The following is a 7263-nucleotide window of genomic DNA, read 5'->3' as shown; positions in this document are numbered from 1 at the left end:
ATAAGCATAGCCCCCTGCCCCTGCCAAGGGCAAGTCTTAGAGACTGGAGCCTGGATCCCGACCAGCTTGCACAAACAGGGGGCTGCAGAGCTGGGCTGCCTGGCACTCAAGAATTGTAAGGTCTGAGCTGGCCTGAGAAGTGATACAAGCTCCCAGGGACTGGACTCATAGAGCTGCTGTATCATGACTGCCCTCTGTCCTCTAGCCATGGGCAGCCAGAGACGGGTGGAGTTCAGGAGCCAGGGCTGCATGCACCTACCTGCACCTTTCACCCACCAAGAGAGGTTTGGCTATCCTTGAGTTCCCACCTTATTCTTCCAACCCAGGATGGAGCTTGGGAAAGAAGCAGGTCCATAGTCAAGGCCCTGCCAGCTGGCCTGGCCCAGCCTCATCCTTGGGGTCTGAGGCCCTCAAGACACTCAGACACACTCAGGGAATGAGATATAGAGAAATGAGGGGTGAGGGGGTAAGAGAAGGCCAAGGGAAGAGGCCATCCTGTTACCTTGTCACTATTTATTATCCAGCGTAAAACAGGAAAATTAAAATGTGCAGCTGCTAGCAGCTTAATTTAATTGAATGCCTAAGAAAAATGAAACTGGGGACAGAGATAGTTAAAGAACAGTTTTAAAGATGACTGAGTGGCAGGAATTATCTTTAACTCCCATGAAAAGGAGCCGTTCATCTGTGTGAAATTGATGCTCACAGGCAACTCGGGTGCAGGGAAGGTGCTGAGGCCCAGGGAGTGAGGGGGCAGGTGAAGCTGGTCCACCCTCTTGCAAGCAGCTCTCAGGATGCGTAGGAAGGAAACCAGACTTCAGCAAGCTCCAAGGCATGTTCCCAGGAAGGGCAGAATGTTCCCGAGGGCAGGGACAGATGCCAGGAAGCTATGCTGCAAAGAGCCAACCCAGAGTCAGCTGGCCCGAAGGAGCAATGATACGGCTGTAAGCACAGGGGGCAGTGGGCAAGGGGCGCAGCCGGGCCAGCTGACTCATCACAGGTGTGCAAATTGTTTGAGACCCAGAAAAAAATGCTCTAGAGTGGACAAAGAAAGCCATAAAAATCAATATTAGTAATACTTCCAAAGCCAAATTAGAATTTTTCCCCCAGAAAGTGTGCAAAGCAAAATGCAAGACTGATGAATGGGAGCTGAACAGGGATGATGTGACCAAAGCCAGAGAAAAAGCCACAGCGGGCCTGGCTGGGGGTCTCCCAGGCTCCAGTGGAGAGATATTGCTCCTGGATGGGATGTTTGCAAGTGGACGCGTAGTGAGTGATGTCAGCCTCTCACCTGCAGAATGGGAGTGATGAAAACAGCAAGGCTGCTTGGAGGCAGAGATCTATTCTGTATGTGTCTGGCGCCTTCATTGTCACATGTAAGCCCTGTTTTTGGCCCAGGGGACTCCAGAACCCTTCAGAGCTGTGCCCCAGAAGCATCTGCCACAGAGGACCTTCCAATTCCCCTCTGTTCTCCTCTGAGAAGTCTTCTGGAGATGATGTGTTTTGATGGTTGGGGGCACCACTTCCCTGAAAACTGTCTTGCAGAAGAACAGATGACAAGCCAGCATGAAGGCTTCATTAAGTACCTTCCAAGGCTGCAGCATGAAAGGAGCCATGAGGAAGTGAAGCATCAGCTCCAGACACAGGCTGGCTCATGTGTTACTTTGTCCCGCAGAAGATCCAGGGCCCAAGAAACAGCTACAAAAGGACCACAGAAAAACAGAAAAGGCTGCACCCCAAGGCAAGGTGTGCAGTGACAGCTGGGGTTGCAGGTGAGGGCAGGGCCCGTCTGTGGATGCAGCTCCTGACCAATTGCCTGCTTCTGCCCTAGACCTCTGCAGCAGGGATGCTCAGCAATTGTGAATCCGCTCCTGTGTTTCCTCTGTTGATCCCTCAGGTGACACCCATCTCACCTGGAATGAAAACCAAAGGCTTCCTGATTCCATCCTACTATGGGGAGGGGGCCTCATCCCTAATATGGTCCTCTGCTCACCTGTTGCACCACGAAGGCTTCCCTGCTGATCATTGGCCCTGCCTCAGGACCTTTGCATGTATACTCCTTCCACCTGGAACTCTCTTCCCATAGGACTGACACCCTTACCCCCTTCAGGTTTTGCTCAGAAGCTTCCTTTATAGGCAGGCCTTCCCTGATCAGCACATTTTAAATCTCGACTCTCTCAACCTCGACTCCCACCCTTGATTTTACTTTCCCTCATACAAGCAATTTTTAAACATATATATTTTAGCTACTTATTCTCTCATTATCTGTCTCCCTAACAAATGTAAGCTCCATGAGGGCAGAGGTTTTTCTCTTTCTCCTATATATACATATATTTTGGTTAATTCTTGTTTCCCCAGAATTTAAGAGTGTGTGTGGCATATGGTGATTGTTTAATACATATTGGTTGATGAGCAAACACCCTTGAACTTTTGTCCGCAAGACAAATCCTGTTCTTTTCCTAAACACACCAGTGAATTGCAGGGATGACAGCAATGAGCATTTCACGCCACAGTGGAGGAGGGGCTGAGAGTCTTGGTGTGTCAGGAATTCCAGCCTGGGAAGGCATCCTCGGAATGTTGGGGAGAATAGAGCCAGCCTCCAGGGAGTGCTCTTGGAGGAAGGCCCTCAAGCCCCAGCCTGGAGCAAACCCTACCTGAAGGAATCTTCTTGGCATAGAAGAACAACACGCCCAAGGTCACTGAGCAGGAGGGGTCTTCATGTCCCTATTCCTATAAGGCCCAGAGCTCCTCAGCCATACCAGGTGGAGGACAAACGCAGGACAGGCTGTGTAGGTGGGGAGCCTGGGGCCCCCCGCTGATGGGGTGAGTAGACGGTTCCCTTGCAGGGACTCAGCTGGACAGCAGTGTCACAAGCCCAGGCAGGGGTGAGGTCAAGAGGTTAGCCTGAGCTGGGACCCAGGGAGGTGATTTAACACAGGGTAGACAGTAGCCAGTAAGGGGCACAGGGACTCTGGAGGGGCACTGCCTCCGAAGCAAGAGAATGAAAAATAAGACAGTGCCAGAAAACCAAATGTCTCATCGGGGAGGGATTCTAAACGTTTGAATCAAATAGTGTTCAGGGCAGGCCCAGGATGGCCTTCAGATGTGTCTGTGGGAGAAAAAACATTCCTCTAGCCCATCTGCTGGGATCATCAGCAGTGGGATCATCACCCATGGACTCCTTCCTGCCTGGGCTGGCAGGTGAGGCTGTCACCACAGCTCCAGGACCACCCACCCTTCAGGGATTTGCAGAGAAGGGCATAATATCTTGAGGCCTATAGAGGCCTGTGCTGCCTCACCCTCCTGGAGACACCATGCTCCCGGGGCCTAACTCTGGCTGCCGTGTTCTTGGCAGACATGCCGACCCACTGCTCAGCAGGGAGGCCCCCACAGGTTGGGCCCCTTTGCCAGACAGCTGCCCCCTCCCAGTCCCCAGCCTCACAGGCTCCACATCCCTGCTGGCTCTCTGCTCCTGGGTGCAGCACCTGGAGCCCCACAGCCCCCACCCCGTCCCCGGGCAGGCCCTCCTTCTGGCCTTGATACATGTGGCTGCTGCAAACTGCTGTCCGTCTCCTCTGTCCAGTGTCTGTGCTGTGTGTCTGGCCATCTCCCACTGCTTTAGTCCGGGAAGCCCTCCGTCAAGGGTGGGGTGAACAGGAGGCCATCTGAGAACTGCCACGAAAGAAAGTGCGCAGAGGGAAGTAACAGCCGCTGCCAACGACACTGCCCCCTGACCTGCCCTCTGCGACAGAAAGGACCGACCTCCCCGACCTGAGTCCAGGGCCCTGTGCTGCTCCTGTCTCAGCAAGCTCTGGCCACAGCTTCACTTGGCCACTGGAGTATGTGGTTTTGAGGGCAGGACTGGGTGGTCTGGACTTAATCTTAGCACAGGTCAGGCTCAAGATTGTTGTCTGAATTAGCCAAAGAACCATGAATGTGGAACAACAGTCTGAACCCCCATCCAAGGGCCCTCTGGGCACCCTCACCACTCTGATCTCTGGGGGAAGGGCGTGGAAGTCACTGGAAAAAATTAATAACAATAGGGAATGCCAGAAGGGGCCTGTATAGCTTTTGTTTCCCCGCCATCGTGCTTTACAAACACACACAGAGGAGAGTGAAAATAATTAGATAGATTATTATATCCCTGGGGCACAGCCTGGGCTGAGCAGGGGCAGACAGGAGGTCTGGCTTAGCATCAAAACCGCAGGGTGGTCCCTTAGGTGCTGTCAGCAGCCACCGATGGCAGGTGAGCCGGCAGGGTGGGCGGAGGAGGGGGCTGCGCCACGTGAAGCCATAGCTGCTGGGGAGCGAGCAGGAGATGACTTTCGGGAATGCATGCATGGGTTTCTGCTGATCAGCAGTTTCCATCTTCCCTTGTAAGAATAAACATCATATGGAAGAAAAATGGAGGGAAAAAAAAAAAAAACACCTGAGCATTCATCTTTTCCTGTTTGGGCCAAAGGAAAAATGCAGGGTAATCCCCGGCACAAAGTGGCTGGGAATCCCTGATGATCTGTTGCGTGGCTGTTGATGAGGCATCATTAGCAACATCCACTATTTCAGACGACGGAATCTAATTGGTGCATGTCCTTGAGTACACTGAGAAGAAAGTCAACTCAGTTCCACTCCCATGCACACACCCCAGAGAAATGAAAACAGGTCCACACAAAACCTTGTGTTCATGATAGTTGAGAGGCGAAAACAGCCAATTGTCCATCAATAGATGCATGAATAAACAGAATGTGATGGATACATATAATAGAGTAATATTCAGCCATAAAAAGAAATGTTGATACACCTACAACATGTATGGAGCTTGAAAACATTACACTGAGCCCAAGAAGCCAAGCACAAAAGGTCTCAGAATATGATTCCGTTCATGTGAAACGTTGAGAATGTATGGATGGGACAGAGATTAGTGGTTGCCTATGGCTGGGGGCCTGTAGCTAATGGGTGCAGAGTTTCTTTTTGAGTATGATGCAATTGTTTTGAAATCGGTGGTGGTGATGTTTGCACAACTTTGTGCTTGTGCTAACAGCCATTGACTTGCAGGCTTTAAACAAGTGAATTATATGGCATTGCCTTCTACATCAATAAAGGTGTTTAAAATCAAAAAGAAAGAAAGGGATTGAGGTCTTCCAATGTCTCTGCAGTAGCTCCGCATTCCCTGTTGTGTGCATGCTGGGAAATGGAGGGGTTTGCTTCTCAGAGGTCTTGGTTGTCCTGAACATGGCGGCCCCACTGGCTTCCTGCCCGATGTCCACCTCCTCCGTTCTGCTAATAGTCCCTGATTTGGCCCAGGGATGGCAGGTATCCAGGCACAAACAGTCTTGTGCCACAGATTCTCTGGCGGTACCCTGGGTGGCCAGGTGACATGTTCTGGCCAATGGGTTTTGGAAAGAAGTCACTGGCATGTGGGGCTTCCCTTCTGAAATGAGAAAACAGCTGGTATAGGGAAGCCTTTGGCTCTTCTGGGTTTTTTGTTGTTGTTGTTGTTGTTGTTTTCTGGGTTTTTTTTTGCACAAATCATGGACACAATGCCAACTTTCTTTCCATTGCTCATAACCAAAATAATTTGAATGCTAACCTATGCGCTCTGGGCTCTTAAAAGTAGGTGAGTCCTGATGAGGGTAGGGGGGGTGGTTCTCTGTGCAGACCCCACCACCCCTCCCTGCAGTTCCTGTGGGAGTAACAAGGACTTGTAAGAACAATGGTCCCATTGCCCACACTGCAAACCTGGGCCTGGCCATAGAGCCCCCTTCCTGCTTCCTCTACCAGCACGCCCCTAATCTGCTCTATTTGTGGCACTAAACAAAGGAAGCAGCAGCAGAGGTGGCCAGAGAAGGGGCACGGAGCCCTGGGATCCTTTCCCAATTCTTTCTCGAGAGACCATGTTGCACAGGCTGGCAATGCCAACACCTCACAGCCCTGTCTCCTTGTGGAGAGGGGAGCAGTGGAAGCAGGAAGTCTTGGATCACAGCCACGTGTCTGCTGCATCCCTGGAGCTGGGATCCCGGGCAGCATCAGGGACAAATGTGAATGACTCCAACCAAAGTGACAAAAGCTCTCCTTGTGACTGAGATCTAATGTTAGAACACCTATGGCTTGTCCTCCATTGTAATTTCTGCAGCTCACCAGACCTTGGTGGTCCTGGACAGCCATGGACTTGACTGGGAGGAGAGAGGCATGTCTCTGGGAGCCAGTGCTTCATTTGAATGGACAACAGCATTCTGACCCATAGGAGAAAGACTTTTCCTCAGGAGCCCTACCCCTAGGGAACTCAGGATGGAACTGCACTTGAGATCAGGCCTTTAAAGAGGTGAGGAAGGTAACATGATATCATAAAATATCCGCATGGGCTTGGCGACCAGCAGCTGATCCTTGTGTCTCTGCAGGCTCTGGGGTTCAGCCACCGCGGCCTCGCTCAGCACATAGAACTTTTCTGGGCCCTCTTGATTGGGAACCGGAAGCAGTGCCTTCTGGAAGCCAATGGCCTCAAAAAACTCGTGGGTCCCTTCCAGGCAGTTAACGTGCTCCTGGAACACTTTGTTCTGCAGCTTGATCTTCCTATATTTCTCCTCCTCCGGGTGCAGGCAGATGTTGTCCAGGTACTTGGCAATGGTGTCCACGCCTAGCTTCACCTTGTCCCGGTCTCTGTTGAATGTGTGGATCTTCATGATGGAAGCAGCCACTGGGTCGGTGGAGAAGTGCGAGAGGATGGCCTCTTTGATGTGGGCGTCCCGCTGGTCCTTCCTGAGCGTGGCCCCTGTGAGCGGGCACGTGAACCACACCCCGGGCACGGCCAGGTGGGCTGACCCCTCCTCTCTGGGCTCGGGCACCATGTTGGTGCCGGGGGCCTCCGTGCTCCCACTGACAGTTGCTTCAGCTCGCAGTTCCTTTCTCACCTGGTTCCAGATGGACTCCTGAGACGTGGGGCCCCGGGCCTTGGGCTACTTTTGTTCAAGCCGGGCCAGGGCTGCTGTGGCCGCCATCTGGGCCTCATTGGTGGGTCCCTGGCGGGGCTGTCGCACTGCTGGCTTGTTGGGTTTTTCTTTGGGGGCTGTCTCCCCCACGGACTCCGTGAGCTTCTGACCAGGCCCCATCCGGCTGACACATGTCAACACTGGCTGAAACCTTCATAGTCACCACTTCACCTCACCTCTCTCTGGAAACCAGACCTGGAGAATGGCTTTGTCTCATAAGTGTGAAGGAAATTGTTTCTGGTCAAAATAGACTTTACATCTAGATGAAATCAAGAAATGAGGA

The 7263-nt window shown here is 52.2% G+C and overlaps 1 pseudogene; it reads right to left on the bottom strand.

Annotated features, from left to right (window-relative positions):
• Positions 1–6308: 6308 nt before the first annotated feature.
• On the bottom strand, positions 6309–7054 carry LOC129496862 (UBX domain-containing protein 6-like; annotated as a pseudogene).
• Positions 7055–7263: the final 209 nt, after the last annotated feature.

Source organism: Nyctereutes procyonoides, unplaced genomic scaffold, assembly GCF_905146905.1.
Source record: "Nyctereutes procyonoides isolate TBG_1078 unplaced genomic scaffold, NYPRO_anot_genome, whole genome shotgun sequence".
NCBI lineage: Eukaryota > Metazoa > Chordata > Mammalia > Carnivora > Canidae > Nyctereutes > Nyctereutes procyonoides.
This window is presented reverse-complemented; position numbering and strand designations above follow the sequence as displayed.